Raw genomic sequence first — 17,638 nt, forward strand, 5'->3', positions numbered from 1 at the left:
TTGAAAGGGGTTTGTGGTGAAGAATTGGAAATTTTGGGTGATGAGGCTACTGCAGGTTCACTGTTTTTCCAGTGGTTTTGGTCTTCCTTGGCCAGTTTCCAATCTTGGCATGAACCTTTGAGTACAAATTGATAATTTGGTGTTCCTGAAGTTGTTGGAGTTGTCGAATTGGTAGAATATGGAGAAATTGATGAATATGTATGCATTTATTGATGGAAGCATTGTTGATAGTGAGTTGATTAAATGTGGAGATTGTTTTTTATTTGGATTTGAGAATGCATAGACGAATTGGGAATTTGGGTGTCCAGAGTAATCGGAAAGAGAGGACTGGGTGTCCTTAGTAGTTTGAGGAATTGTACCGAATGAGGAAAATAGCATACTTTTGAATGATTACCGACAATTCTATAAAGCAGAAGGATACGGATTTCAGAATGCGAGTCACAGTATTACAAACTTTGAGCCACGTTGCAGTTAAAGCTTGGATTCTAGGTAGTGTCTCTCGAGAAACCTTTTCTATTAAATTGATAAATAGATTATTAATTGAAATCGGTGAATTGTTTGACATTGTTTGATTAAATCTTGGATGTTATCGCTTTATATAAAAGCATGTGTTATAATGATGTCATTCGTGATACATATGCATCAGGAAATGTGCATATAGATTTGTAAAAGAAGTTTGGAAGGATACGTGGAATATCAATTTGGATTATGGAAAATGAATGCTTTTGTGTAACTACGATCCGTTTATTGGCCGGCCCTGCACAATATGTGCCTGGGCCATGGGCCAAGTTGAGCTTAACATTTCAGTAAATAGGTCGGGACGAGCCTGAGCATGATAATAAATAAGTCAGGGAGAGCATGACATGAAGCACGAATGAGTCTGCTTAAAATAGCCCGGATGGCCCATTTGCCACTTCTAGTCGAATGTGAGTTCTATTCAACTATCCGATCATGTCTTAAAGTTTGGATTTTCCTCTCACCCATATATATAAAAAAAGAAATAACAAATAAATACTAAAGAAATTACCGAGTATCGTTTTGGTCTAGTGACATTAATCTCTTTTTTATAAACCAGAGGTCCTGAGTTTGACAAATAATTATTTTATGGTCTTGAACTACCTACCACATTAATCTCTTTTTTATAAACCAGAGGTCCTAATCACTAGACATCTTACCTAATAATATTAGCCCAGACTACGGTACATGTGATGGTCTTAGATTATACAATATATAATTTTTCGAGTTTGACTTAACTCGTCATTGTTAGCTCCTCACTTCTACTTTCTTTGTTTTGGCCAGCAATTTGGATCATTTACTAATCCTTACTGCCTTTGATCGCATGTCGTCCTCATATTATTATGGAACACATATCATTCCTCGACGAAGGTTTCTTCCTAGGTAATCAGCGTTTTGTATTGCATCTGCACCCATACGAGACCTAATATAGGCCAGTGCGTAAGGGTACACCGATCATTGCCTCGATGTGTAAAAGAAAATGCTAGATATCGGTTATACGCCATTATAAAAAACAAAACAAAAATAAACATATATCTGATAGTGTCTTTTTAATTAATACAATTTAGGGTTACAAGAACATTAAACAAACGGTTAACTCTTTTTTATGTCAATGGGGCCTTATTTCTCATCCAGACCAAAAAGTTTCTTTCCGATCCTTTGTATAAATCAAGGTTTTTTTTTTTTTTTTTTTTTTTCAGGTAAACCAGGCAATAATTTTCTACGGCACAATAATCTCACATTTACTTTTTGATCATGTACGTTCCTTCCTACATATACATATATATAGGCTTGCATCCTGAAATGTATATGTAAAAGTACACGTCAATATATACTTGGTGATACTTGGTGTATAAAAGGATATGGAGGTCTGATTTTTAATGAAGTATATATATGGACCACATAAAAGTATGTGTGTGTGTACGTACGTGTGTGTCTATATATATATATATATATATATATATATATATATATATATATATATATATATATGAGTATTTTCCTGATTTCAGCTGCTTCCTTCTTGATGTATGGAGGTCATTTTTAATGAAGTATCTATATGAACAATGATTCATTTTTCTCTCTTAAATATTCTACCTGTTATATAGTAATTTGCATATATGTTTGGCTAGCTATAGTATCTTTTTTTTTTAAATAAAAAATAAAATAAATAAATAAAAAAACTCTTAGCCCACGCAACGTACCCTTACATATGTCGGTGAGAATTGAACTCATGACCTATACAATATTAGAATTATAACTTATCAACAGGTCACAGCTCACCAACTATACGGTCTATTCCTAGTTTTTGAAATCTTTGGCCTTATCAGTTGTGTTCCTTCACACCCTCTAATATATTATATATGTCGCTCTGAGCTAGATCTTATTAATCGTTGAGATTCACATCATATATGTGTATACATCAAAATTGTGACTTACTTGTCAATTAGCTTTATCAAACTGGTAAGAATAATATAAGTTGTGGAGAATCGATGATCATCAACATTATTTATCGATCACCAAAACCATACACTCAACAGAAGGTACGTATGATTTAATTAGTATTATCTATTTATTATCCCCCGATCAACATAAATTGATTGGAAAGATTGGTGATTCAGTAGAGGATTCCAAAACCGGCCACTAGCTATAGTTAGGGACGTTCATTGTTTGTGCAAATCAATATTAATTCTAAGCATATATTTCAGATGTTTTATCAAGACTACATAATTAATCTAAATATACAGATCAGATGAACTAGTAATTTAAAATAAATTTTGGCACACGAAAATTTACCTCACTTTCATCATCAGCAGAAGAAGGTTTTATGATCAGAAACTCGCAAAATGAATGAATTACATTCAAGAGACTAGTTAGCCAGCCGCCTCCACGATCAGTCGCCACACGGGGAACCGTTTGTTGATTCTCAAGGTCGACTTCACCAGAACTCCCCATTCAGATTGATTTCAAGATATGCCTGAATCAAATTAGCGAAGTTATACGTAAGAAAAGAGATGCTTGGGAGGGTACATGAAAAAAAAAGAAAAAAAAAAAGAAAAAGAACAAACAAACATACAACAACTTCGACAATATATATATAGATGATTAATGATAGAATTAATTCTTTCAGAAATTAGCTAACCTTAGCTACAGCTAGAAAGTTTGTCTCAACAATTATCTGAAAAATACTCAATATATGTATATATATTAAAATGGAAACAGGTCTATTAAAAAAAAAAAATGTAAACAGGAGGTGCCTTACTATATGGCATGCATGAAAATATACCTGGTTTGAACAATTGGTTAAATGAGATCTATACAATGTGTTCTAAATTCTGACCAGATATGTAAACAATTTTAGAGAGAAATGAACAAGATGCGTCTTTGAGAAGGCGCGCGCCCTTTATATATATGCACTATACAGAAGTGAAAACAGGAGAGAAATTTTACGCGCTCGATAGGAACCGTCTCGGAAATGCATGCACACTAGCAATGGTTTAAACTCCCTGGAAATTATAGTGATGATGACTTATTTTCCTTTCATGAGTTGCTTGTCTGTGGTGTCCGCATGGCACGCGGCATACGTACCCTTTGCACTAAGCCACTAACCATATGAGTTTTGGATGCTAAAAAATTGTAGTTCAAGCAGAGCAATTGGTGTTGAGTAGAGCAAGTAGAATGAGTTCTTAATTATTTAGTTTTGATCTAACCGTGTTACTGGGATGCTCCCGACTTCGGAATTTTTGTAAAGAATACCAACAGAGTACGTTGAAAATCATAATCACATATACTGTGCATATATATCTTTTAAAAGTTTGTGGTACTATTGTTCCTTCACCCGATATTTTATCCTTATAAGTTTTTCTCGGACAAGTTTCAATGGGGCTACATAGAGTCATAGAACACTAAAACATCTATATATCAATCGAGAATTGTGTTATAATAGAAAATAAAACGTAGTACTAACTTTTAAAACCAATGAATTAATTAATGTTAAAAAAATCAATGGATTAATCACAGTCAATTCTCTTATCAATCTTAAAAGGGTGCGGCTATTGCCACCCTACGAACCACTTTGTTCATCCTACAACTTTCTAATTTATTGAAAGACCAAAATACCCTAAAATAAAATTACAATAAATGATAGTATCTTATTAAAAATTACAATTTGTTTTCTTATTCCCTATAGAATACGTACGTAAACTTGAAGCTTAATTGTTTCAATCATCATTAAACCCTAACACTTTCTTTTTTAGCATTCATCATCTTCAATTGTTCTCATGTTATGTTAATAACTATGCTTCAAAAATATTAACGCTAATGGAGTCTGAAAACACATACTTGGAGCTTGAAAATGAGGTAATTACGTTTTTGTTTTCTTTTCTTCATGTTGGATTCTCTTGCTATATGAAAACATACATACGCATACAACATACCTATGAATTCTTCTTCAGGTCATTATCATAGAATTGAGTGTAGACATCAATTGTTTTCATTTTGTAAGACGATTGAATTATTAAAGAAGGTTGGACTAATGCTAAGTATATTGAGTTGAATGTGGTGATGGCGGACAAATTTGTATGAGGTGACAATGAAAAGTGTAGTTTTTATTGGGGTTTATGGATTCTATGAAGCTTAAAAGACTATCAAGCAGCCTTTTGCTATATCCTCTGTTGGCAATTTCATGATTATCATTAAAACTGGTTCATTTTTCATGGACCAAATAGGTACCATTTGACAATGTAGCAATTGGTGAGTAAGGCAGCAATTGTTAACTAATTGTTAATATGGTCACATATTTGGTTTCCTTTGTTTGGTTCTAACATATGGTTCATTTTTTTTTTTTTGATTAATTTCAGTTTACCTCCCTGAGGTTTGGGGGTGTCATCATGTCACCCTCTCTACTTTCAATTTTGAATTTTTACCCCCCAACCTTTCCAATTTCAATCAGCCGTGTCCATTTCTCCGATTCCGTCCAAATTGGATGTTAACTCTAACGATCTGACCCACTTTGAGGGCTAAAATGGTCATTTCAAGACAAACAACCAAAAAAAAAAAACTCTCTTTCACTTTCGGGGTTTCTCTCTCTCTCTCTCTCTCTCCTACAAAGATCACAGTGGACAACACACTGACCGTCGTTTTCTACAGCAGGAAAAAAAAAACTCAAATTCTGGCGAAATGAAGAACCCAAAGGAGGAGATTAGTTGTCTCCCATGTGGGATTTTCAGCCGCGGCTCGAAAGTCAAGGTGGGCACCAAACAAGGTGCATGGTTTCCTGCTTATGTCCTGGACCCAAATCCAAACCATTCCCCATTCTCGCTTCGGAATCGGAAGCCGGAGTTGCTAGTAGAGTATAAAACTCTTGTCGACAAAGACGACCCTTCGAAGCCGCTGGCGGAGGAAATCGAGGTGGGTTTGGTCCGGCCGTCGCCGCCTGCTTAGGAGGGGTTTGAGGTAAACGACGTCGTTGACGCGTTTAATTTGGACGCATGGTGGCTCGGGGTGGTGATGAGTATTGTGGGGGAGAAGTACACGGTGGGGTTTAAGAGCCCGCCGGATTTGCTGGAGATTGGGCGCGGGGAGCTGCGGTGGCATTGGGATTGGTGCGGCAGCGAGTGGAGTCGGGCCGGGAAAGAGGTAGGTGAATTAGGTTTGGTTGATTTTGATAATGCATGTGGGATTTGGGTTTGGAATTTTGGGGGGTGTTTGATGGGTTTATACATGTGCTATGTTTTGGGTTTATTTGGGAATATATGTCATGGGTTTGCAGAAGATAGAGATGGTGATGAAAATGGTTTGCAGAAGAGGGAGTTGAAGAAGAGAGAGTTGCAGAAGAGAGAGAGAGAGAGAGAAACCCCAAAAGTGAGAGAGTTTTTTTTTTTTGGTTGTTTGTCTTGAAATGATCATTTTAGCCCTTAAAGTGGGTCAGATCGTCAGAGTTAACGTCCAATTTGGACGGAATCATAGAAATTGGACACTGCTGATTGAAATTGGAAAGTTTGGGGGGTAAAAATTCAAAATTGAAAGTAGAGGGGGTGACATGATGATACCCCCAAACCTCAGGGGGGTAAACTGAAATTAATCTTTTTTTTTTTTTATCTGGAATATATGGTTCATATATATTTTTTATATCTGAAATATATGTTTCATATTGACAATCGGTGTCCTCTATTTGCTGTATATTTGGTTTCCTCTATTGACATCTTTTTGCTATATCCTCTGCATTTGTGTTAGAACCAAATAGTTGTGATCAAGTTTCTCAATTGGTTGCATATTGACTTCCAAACCTACTGAAAGTTGACTAAAGCATTAGATATTAGACTAGTGACTTACCAATTCATTTGTTGTTTCCCTGGTATTGATCTAGTCCATGATCTGAGATGCATTACATTGACCACGGCTTCCCTCTATGTATTGAAGCAGAGAAGGTAGTGGAGAAGCTGGTGGACTTGAATATTGATTTCTTGAAGAACATATATCCTAATATCGAGTTGGAAGACCCTCGTCTTTGCTTCTTGTATAATGGGTTTTGCCGACCTCCCTGAGGATGTCGATCCTTTAAGCTTGATTATGAGGATTTCCTGCATTCTAAAAAAACGGAAGAGCACGTAGAGTGAACAAAGCAAACTTGACACGAAAAAAATATATGTAGGGTGAGAAGAGCATGTAGGGAAAATGATATTTTGGGTACTATAAATGGGTGAACAAAGTAAACTTCAAACTAAAAAAATATATGTAGGGTAAGAAGAGTATATAGGGTAAACAAAGTGGTTCGTAGTGTGGCAATAGCCGTACCCATCTTAGAATTGTGCGACATTGGATTATTGGTGTTTAATTATCGATCAATTGAGTTGAGATCAATATTTCCAACTTAAAAAAGATAGTGGATACTTAATTATCTTGCTAAATCAAATCATGGACCAAAGTAGTGGAATAATTGCTAGACTTATTTTATAAAAAAAATTTAGTTAGCCCATTATTCCCTACTATATATATATTGGAATAGCTGAGTTAAACAGAGTATCTAAACGAGGCTCCTGATTTTACAGCCAAGTGTTTGAATTTAGCGAAATAAAGAGCCCATATAATAAATAAGAAAAATGAAGACATGTAAATTGGAAAATAAATAAATAGGAGCCCAAGAGAAGGGTATATCATCAAGTCTTAGGAGACTAGATGACGCGCAAAATGAAGATGGCATTTGGGCTAATCCAAGGGTTAACCTAGAAGCAAGTAAACAACAAGGAAACCATGCAAGAACTTGTAAGTCTCTAAGATTGTGGCCGGAAGAGAAAGACTAGGTAACCACTGCACCGCGTATAAAAAACGAGAAATGGATCGATGAGGAGGAAGTGTGGGCTAGCTAGCCCGGCTTAGGATTCATGCATGGCATCTACCAAGATGTTTCTAGGCACTGGTCGAGAACACAACCCTAATTAAGACTTGTTCAATACGCGTATCAGACATATATATATCTTCTTCAAATTCTAACTTAATGGCTAAGTTTATGTGGTAGGTCATGAAGTGCCAAAAGACAAAAGAGATGTAATTAATGAGGTTCTTGTCATTTTTTGCGTTTTTACATATGCAGATTGTCTCATCATCAGCAACACATCTTACCCAATTTTACAACCATAAAAATTAAAGCTCTAGCGCAACATTTTTCTTTACATTCTGGACAGCATGTGAATTATGTCAGAGAAACGTTAGTCTTCGATTATGGGTTCGAATTTAAAGAACAAGATTAAATATATTAGGACAGATCTAACTCTTCTAAAATTAGAATTTTGTGAAGTTATGAGAATTTCAGAAATTTGAATTAGAATACAGTATACTGTATACTCTATCCAATCGAGCATCTAATACAATTTTTAGAAAGTTACCACTTGCTTTAATAAACTCTCTTGAGCGAATTTCTTGGAAAAAAAAGGAGGAGTAGAGAATCTTCTTTCCTTCTTTGTTTGTCTTTCTCTTTCATGCGTAAATTTAAAACCACTTTTGTATTTAGAAAGAGATTGAAAACCACCAAGATTGCAACTTGCAAGATAATGATCATCACCACTGGGTGTAGCTAGAAATATGAACTAGGATAGAGGGTCATTTTTCAAATAATAACGACTATATTAAACAAAAATGATTTCATCACATAACATAAAATTGCATATGTTGATTATTAAAAAAAAATTAAATATATGAGCTTACATATCATTTTTTTGATAAAAAAAAAAAAAAAATTATTACGATACTCAAACATAACAGATCATTTCAAACCAATTATAATTGTTCTCGACGATTGCTCTTAATTATTTTGAAATATATTCATGGTGGTTTTTTTTTAATCAAACCCAACCCAAAAGGGGCAATATCATTCATCTCAAGTCATAATGACCATCACATACTTTTCCGCTGCCATCTATAGACAGACAAGAAGTTGTATTAGTACCCATGGTACATAGAACTAGGTCCACTCATTAGACATCAAATACATAAAAAAAACGGGTCTCTTCCTTCGGCACTACTCCGAATAACTCGCTAAAAGTGCAGAGCTCCCTAAAACATAGAGATTATTGAAAATAGAGTTCCCTAAAAAAATAATAATAAAAGGAATTAAGAGAAAGAAAAAATCTAACTAATAGAGGCCCAAAGCCCAAAGGAAGTCAAAACCTAGGCCCAACAGCAAGCCCAAACTCATCTTGATCTCCTCACCTTTTGCAAACAGTTGTGTTCTCCACTGGCGACTACCGAACTTCTCATCTCGCCACTCCGCCGCCACACAACAAAGCATGACCGTCGTTCGACTCGACATGCAGCAACCACTGCCATGGATCACCGCCACCAAGAAGACAAAAGATGCCCCGGGAAGAGAAGTCAGACCTGAAAAAAATCCGAGAAAGGACCCTGCATCCAAAAGTCACCACTTGACCTTATCTCTACAGCCTCGCGCTGTCTCGGCGTCGAATTTCATGAACACCCCACAATAGTAATGCATTGACCAGAACAACCCCAGGACCACCATATATGTTGCCTTCGAATTAAACCATCCCGAGGACCATACCATAGAAACCACCTGTCCGGCAGCAACAACAACGGAATCCTGACCAAGATTAGCGCTGATGCCGGCCATTGTCGAATGAGAAAAATTTTGAGGTGGGAAGTTGGCTAGGGTTCAATTAAAAAAAATTTGTTGTCAGAAGGGTCAAATCACATATTAAAATATAATATTTACATGGAAACATCTATTATTCCAACAAATCAGTGACTATTTCCAAAAGCTGAGAATGGTTAAATGCCCTACTGTGCGTACGCCCTTGATCATCAAATCATAACACAAAGTACTTAGATTGTTTTTGGCAAAAAAGTACTAAGATCCACTACTAGAATAATGCTAATAGACATCACGTCATTTAAATTGGTTATGATTTCACGCGATGTAAACAAAATTTCTAACATCGGTTCTTGGAAATCCGGTTTCTATATATTTATACAATTAACATCGTTTATTATATTTAACCGATGTCTACACTTTTATTTCAAAATTTTGAAAAACGCGGAGAAGACTAAGTTACAAAATTTTCTACGCGGGGGAACAATATTTCCATTCCCCTCCAACACTTAGTCAGATTCCCACATGACTCATATATTTCCCACATGACTCATATTGACTAGCACGACACTTGGTCAATTTCTGGATGTCGATATACTTTTGTTAATGTCCAATATCCTCGGCTTTATACACTGAAAAAGAAAAGCTTGATGATAATAGGTCTATAATAGTTCTATTCTATGTGTTGGGCTCTATATCCCAATTTTGAAGGTGTCTTTTTAGAATTGTGTTTCAGAATAAAGTAGTTGTGGCTTGGCGTCTTTGTGTAGATCTTACTAGGCTAGGATTTGTGAGGGTTATGGCTGCTTGTGTCTGTTTTCTGTGTATAAACTTGGTATCCATGTGTGTGAAGAATTAGTGTCAGTTTTCTGGTTACAATGGAATGAAAATGACCTGCTCACTTTAGTCTTTACTTTAATGTGTGGGATAAGCTGAAGAATTAGGGAATGGTAATGACATTTGAAAAGGAAAGCACAACAAAGTCAATAATTGAATGGTAATGCCATTTCAAAAGGAATTGTCAATAGAAATTTCATTTACTGCTGTGCTCCTGTTTGAACTTTAAATTTATCTTCATTTATTGTTATTGGTTGATGCTCATGATTGATACTTAACATTTAGCCGTTGAAATTTGGGAAAGACCCAGATTGGTTACAATTTATCTTCTTTCTTTTCTATCATTTTGACTGCTTTGGATCTATTTTAGTCTGGGCATTTTGATAATAATAATTTTCTACATACAGGTTTCAAGACATGACATCAAGGACAAGAAAGACATGGGAACGGTGCCGCAGGCTTATCCACATTTGATTATTAACAATTCACAACTAAGGTATCATATCTCGTCTAAAGATTTTCCCACTCTGAATGTTTTTTTTTTTTTGAATAAAGGGCTGGTGCGGCTGCCCTCAAGCCTTGATTAATGAAACAGTCAAATACAAGGGGGGGAGACATTGAGCCTAAACCCCTGATTACAATAGGCACTTAGAGTACATCCTGAAATAATATCATGAAACTCTACTACACACTTGTATTCAAACAGGCACATACTAGCAAAGAATGCGCTCCAGACGGCTCTATTTGCTTCGCAGCGGTGACACAACGGAAAGATAACTCGATCTGCAACTCGAATACAACATAGCATAATTTCCATAATCACAGCTTTCCCACCATGTTGCCACTGAAAAATATATCCAGTGACACTTAGTCTCACCCAGCCACTAGGAGGTAGCGACCATTTGACGAAGCAAGGAACTCGCCGCCTACCTAGAGCAGACAAGGTACTTTGAGTGCATCCACAGGCAAAAGGCCCGACTAGCTCTACACAACATATGCAGAGACTTATTACTCGCAAAACGCGCAATAAAACTAAACAACATAAAAGAATAAAAACTATAAAGAAAATAGTAGCCTGGTTTGAGCCCAAGTAGAGGGCCCAAGTCCAAGCCCTAGACGCAAGGAGAGCCCAGCCAACATGCCAGGCCCAACCTAGCTCTGGTACATCCCCGCCGAGAAGCCGCAGCACCTGTCGCAGCACCACCTGCAAAGACGCCACCAGCCGCCGCCTGTCAACCCCGTCACCACCAGCCCAGCCATCCTCCATCTCGAGATCGGATCTGGAAATAAAGATAATGCCAACCCAGATCCGCCAAGCACCCTTCGACACCACCCTCGCAGCAACCCAGAACCCGACCCAACCGGTGCCAAAACCCAGCAACGGCATCCTCAGCAACCAACCACTCCGACCAGAACTAGATCTTCGCCCAACAGTGACCATGAGCTCCTCCTCCACCTTCCTCAATTCGCGGCGGCCCAAGTCGAACCCCCTACAAATGAGGACACCACTACCTCCACCGTCGTAGGCTGAACAACACATCCCGTCCGACGACAGAGCCCCTACGGCACGCCGCCGGACGGAGAAGGGGGACTTTTATCGAAACCCTTGAGAGAGACGAGAGGTTTTTTCTCTGGAGCTAAGTGTATTGTTATTTTTCCCACTCTGAATGTTATTATCTCTTTAAGCTGTTTTTCCACCTCTAGTGTGAAGTTTCTCCAATCTTGTGTTTCGCTGTTTTACTTAATATGCTATTCATATGAGTATTTACTATTTAGATAAAGCTGTCTATTTCTACATAATCTAAATAGCTACATTGACTGAATGGTGAGACTAATGATTCATTGGTGGAAAGAAGATCCTTGTAATTGGTCATTTTTAATACAAGTTTCTATCTCCCATTAATAGAAGCATTACTTTCTTCACCAATGTGTGTTGCGTTATCGTTAGTTTTTGTTGACTACAGTGTTGAATGTGAAAGTATTAGTAGATATTTGTATGTGAAAGTATTAGTAGATATTTGTATATGAATGCACATGTTTTATAGTATCTAGCCTCTCACTTCCTGATATAATCTAGAGTTAATTACATATAAGTGCATCTTTGATTGTTTTTTTAGCCATAAGGGCACCAACTAGTTTTTTCCCTCATAAGGCCACTAGACTAAAAAAGGTGTTATATTTTGGATATTAAAAACCAACATATTTACATAAATGCCACTAGACTACAAAATCAACAATCATTCTCTCTCTCCTCTCCGGTGAGGTCTCCGGCCAACTCCGGCGAGTCTCCGGCAGACCTCCGGCCAACTTCCGGCGAACTCCGGCGACCACAAAAGCTACTGTCACCAACACCAAAAGCTACTGTGGCTAGCAACAAAAGCTACTCTGATGATATTCCCGGCCACCTCTGGCGATGTCACAAAAGCTACTATCACTAACAACAAAATCTACTCTGGTGAGATTTCTGGCAACCTCCGACGAGATAACAAAAGCTACTATCATCAACAACAAAAGCTACTTCTTACCAAAAAAACCTATGCTCCCCAAAACGAAAAAGCTACTATCTCCACCAACAAAAGATACTGTCACCAATACCAAAAACTACTCTCATCAGCAACAAATGCTACTCTCACCAACACCAGAAAACTACTCTCACCAACACCAAAAACTACTTTCACCAACAACAAAAGTTACTGTCACCAACACCAACGAGCTGCTCTCACTAACATTAGAGAGCTACTAACATAGGTACAGAAAGCTACGATCACTATGATGGAAAACCACTATAATAGTTACAAAGAGCTACTGATTTGAAAAAATAAATCTATTGACATTAGCTTGAAAATATACTAACATAGACACATAAAGCTACTATCACGATATTGAAATGCCACTAGAACAATTACACAGAGCTGCTAACTTGAAATATTGAAAATGAAAATAGAAGCTATTGACATCATGTTGAAAAAAATACTAACATAGATATAGAAAGATACTATCACTATGTTGAAAAGCCGCTATAACAGTTATAGAGAGTTACTAACTGCAACAAATAACATACAAGAAATGGTTCATTATTTATCAATCAAAATACATCACAACACCATCAGAAAACAGAATTCAACCACAAAACCATCCCCCCATCACACAAGAGCACAACTCTCTTTCTCTCCCCTGCAAAATTCCACAACAGATGAATTCAAACAAATCCAAGCCCATTTATTCCAATAAATCACAATCAAATCAAACCAAACTAAACAAATTCTAGTCATGCCGTCTAATTTTTTTCCGATAACAAAAATCATTAACAAAACCAAAAAAGCAAATCGAAGGTGTAATTAAGGTCGGTGATGACGAAACAGAGGTGGTGTGGGAAGGGACGTCAACGACACCGCATCAAAGAAGCAAATCGGAGCTCAGATATGCAATCTCAGATCCTAACGGATTCAAATCGGAGCTCAGATGCAATCTCAGATCTCGACGGTAGGAACGAGGTCGAAGCTGCCAGAAGAGGTTGAAGTTGCCTTCGAAGGCGGAGACGAAGATTCAACTTACAGGTAGATAAAGCTAAAATGGTTGCGGTTTGGTGATGAGGAAGACGGTGCCGATGAATCTCAGGTCGTTGAGAGCTCTTTGCGCTCTCGATCTCGTCCTTTGAAGCTTCGTCTTCAGCCTCCTCACCTCGCGTCGACGCGGCGATGGGGGGTTTGCCTTTTGGATTCGAATATCTGAGGTCAAACTACTCCAGTTCGTCTCCGTTCGGGCCAGCTCCGGGCCTCCGGCTGAGGAAGGTAATGGAGAACGGAATCGACGACGGAGTTGTCGCATCCGATGGTCCTGTGCTGCCGGAGCCAAACGAGATGGTGAGGAAGGATGCTGCCGGAGCTGAGCAAGATCGTGAGGATGGGTTTTCTCACCGGGGGGAGAGAGAGAGAGAGAGAGAGAAAAGAAAGGGAGAGTGATTTTCGTTTTTGCAATAGAGAGAATGAATGGATGCAGTTGGTTTTCTTTTATGAAGGGTAAAATGGAAAATGGTCAGAAAAAAATAATTTAAAGATGCAAGTGGCCTTATTTGTACAAGAAAAATTAAGTGGCCTTATGGCTAATTAAAGTTTCAAAATGACACTTATGAGTAATTTTCTATATAATCTATCATATAAAAAATCTTCTGAACCTAGTTGTCTCTGAATGTTATTATCTCTTTAAGCTGTTTTTCCACCTCTAGTATGAAGTTTCTCCAATCTTGTGTTTCGCTGTTTTACTTAAGGGCTAAATTATGTTTAGTCCCTGTACTTTGCCTCTCTCATCGTTTCTGTCCCTTACATTCTAATTTAATCTAAAAACTCCATAACCTCTCAATTTCCCTCCAATAGGTCATTTCTGCGGGAAATTAGGAATTTGCCTTGGGTGAAATGTCCAATATACCCCTCAGTTATTTTTTTTTTCCTTTTTAATTTCTTTTTTTCTTTTTTCTTTTTCCTTTTTTTATTTTTCTTTTTTTCCTTTTTCCATTTTAATTTCTTTTTTTTTTCTTTTTTCTTTTTCCTTTTTAATTTTTTTTTCTTGTTTCTTTTTTCTTTTTCCTTTTATTTTTCTTTTTTTCCTTTTTCCATTATAATTTCTTTTTTTTTCCTTTTTAATTTCTTTTTTTCCTTTTTCCATTTTAATTTCTTTTTTCTTTTTTCTTTTTAATTTCTTTTTTCCTTTTTTATTTTTATTTTTTCCTTTTTAATTTCTTTTTTTTCTTTTTTCTTTTTCTTTTTTAATGACCATCGTATTCTGCTGCATCAGTAGCGCCACGTCGGTGAACCAATCCAGATCGACCCGAAACCCCAATTCTTGTTCTCCACGCCGGCGGCCATTTTTCTTTTCCATCACTATTCTTCTTCTTCACTTCTGGTTTTTGTCAACTTGGCCATCAAAAACCACAATTTCAACCAAACCCAAAATCCAAATCACCATTTTGAGCAGGACCCAAAAACCTTAGAGTTTGAAAAAATGGTAGTTTTCAGTGAAAAGTTAAAAAATGGTAATTTTCAGTGAAAAGTTTCCAAATTGAGGCTTGATGTGGAGAGAGAAAGTGGGATTTGAGTGGGAGAGAGAGAAGTAGGCTGTGAAAACAAGAGGGGAGTGGTTTAGCGGCGAATTTTCGAGTTGATTGGGAAACAGATGGGTTGTGGAGTTTGATCGGAATGGGATTGGTGGGTTGAGGAAGTAGAAAGTAGGCAGAACGAAAAAAGAAAAAAGAACTTAAAAAGGAAAAAAATTAAAAAGGAACAAGAAAAAAAGAAGAAAAAGCAAAAAAGAAATTAAAAAGGAAAAAAACAAAAAAAAGGAAAAAAAAAAGAAATTAAAAAGAAAAAAAAAAAGAAAAAAAAAAGAAATTAAAAAGAAAAAAAAGGAAAAAAAAGAAATTAAAAAGGAAAAAAAAAATAACATAGGGGTATATTGGACATTTTATCCAAGACAAATTCCTAATTTCCCGCGGAAAGGACATATTGGAGGGAAATTGAGAGGTTAGGGAGTTTTTAGATTAAATTAGAATGTCAGGGACTGAAACGATGAGAGAGACAAAGTACATGGACTAAACTGAATTTATCCCTTAATAAGCAATTCATATGAGTATTTACTATTTAGATAAAGCTGTCTATTTCTACATAATCTAAATAGCTACATTGACTGAATGGTGAAACTAATGATTCATTGGTGGAAAGAAGAGGGAATATAAGGATCTCGGTGATAAAGTAAGCACTCTTCTGGTTTTTTATTTGTATTTGTCTCTGACCAAGTAACAATATACTGGATAATGACATAGTTTGGTGGTGTGCAGTGCGGTTAAAGCTTTCAATGCTGAAACAAGTATGGTTAACAAAGTGCTGAAAGTGAAATTATTTCAGGTAAGTATTAATATATGCGAATTCAATAATGCATTTCTAATTCAATAATGCGAATATATAGAGCATACCTAAACAACCGGGTGGAGTTGAGTGTGACTATTATGTGATGCTATACATGAAAGATATTATAAATGATGACACACTTTCATTTTCAACCAAGGTATATGCATTATAGTTTGACAAGCAGTTTGATTAAATAATAAAATGATTATGACTTATATTGTTCTATACATTTCTAGTGGGCGGCAAAGAGTTCGATACAATATACCCAAGAGCAACTTGACGAGGTGCGCATTGAAGTGGCTGACTACTTGCAGACTTTGCTATAGATCTTGACAAGCAATATGAGGCTAGCTTTTGCCGACCATTTTGTATTAGATGTAGTGATTACAGCAACTGTGAACAAAACTGCATGCAGTATTGCAGTAGTGGAACAAAACTGCATGCAGTATTGCAGTTGTGGTACTAGTCTTGAAGTAGGTTAGGGTTTATTCTGCAAAACTTTTCAAATTATATATTCACGGCTCTAATTTTGGATAGAAATTAATGCAATTCCCTAATATTTAAATTAAATTTGAATTTCATATTGTCATTTATGGATCAACTTTCTAGTACCAACTACAAAATTTGTAGACATCATGCTCATCAAAAGGAAATGATGATATATATATATATATATATATATCTATCTATCTATCAAACAAACAGTTTATAATGACAAAACTGATGTTAGGAAAGAGATAGTACATCAGTTTGAAAACAAAAACCGATGTCAAGAAAGAGAAAATACATCAGTTACTAAACAAAAATCTATGTTTCATTAGTTAGAACCGATGTAACAAGAACCACTGCACATCGAACTGTTAAATATTGACCGATGTCTAGTATTACCATGGACATCGATACAGACTAAAGAACTGATGTTTATTTAAAGAATAGACTTCGAAACATAGAAGAAACCGATGTCCGACATAGCATTGGACATCGTTCTTCTTCAAGAACAGATGTTAAAGTGAGTCACTATATCGGTTCAACCTATACTAAAGAATGTAGATTGAATTTATAGAGGAATATTATGTAGCAAACATGTGAAAAGCTCATGAACTACAAGCAAAAGTTAAAAGGAACCGATGTGTAAAAACATTATCAGACATCGTTTCTAAAATTGATAACGATGTTAAAATGGATAATTGTGATGTTGGACTTATATTTCATTAAGCATTTACTGCAAAAATATGAAGGTTTGACAATAGTTAAACATACCAAAATAGTGATTAGAATAACGTTTTTACATCGATTCTGAACATATATCCGATGTCTCATTATAACTTAGACATCAGTTACCAACCGATGTCTGAGTTTTCATGATCTTTAACATCACCCACTAAGACATCATAATTTTTTTTTTTAACATCGATTAAGGACTGATGTGTACAGTGGCGTAGCCAAAAATCTCTCTTAGGAGGGTCAAACTTTATTAACTAATAAATTATCCCTAAATTATATTCATTTCTAGTCGTCCTCGAAAGATAACACAATCTTTTGCCCAAAAAAATATATATATTAGTATAATTAAGAAAATTTAGGTGTAATATTTCTTGTACTAATGCTGAAATTGAAAGATCCTTAAATCATGTTGAAAAATTTTTGGGATTTAAGATGAATGATAAATATAGAAAAACTTATGTGTTACTTCAATTTAGCATATTAATATAGAATCGTAAATATGCGCATATGGGCATATATCGATCAATAGGGTAAGAAAACCTTGAAAAGATTCGTATTA

The 17,638-nt window shown here is 36.2% G+C and overlaps 1 long non-coding RNA gene across 1 annotated transcript; it reads right to left on the bottom strand.

Moving 5' to 3' along the window:
* Positions 1 to 2,694: 2,694 nt before the first annotated feature.
* On the bottom strand, positions 2,695 to 4,737 carry LOC133728745 (uncharacterized). Its single transcript, XR_009855982.1, has 2 exons — positions 3,302 to 4,737; positions 2,695 to 2,992 (listed from the first exon to the last, which is right to left on the bottom strand). It is a non-coding gene; the product is annotated as an uncharacterized LOC133728745 (long non-coding RNA).
* Positions 4,738 to 17,638: the final 12,901 nt, after the last annotated feature.

This window comes from Rosa rugosa, chromosome 2, assembly GCF_958449725.1.
Source record: "Rosa rugosa chromosome 2, drRosRugo1.1, whole genome shotgun sequence".
In the NCBI taxonomy this organism is placed as follows: Eukaryota; Viridiplantae; Streptophyta; class Magnoliopsida; order Rosales; family Rosaceae; genus Rosa; species Rosa rugosa.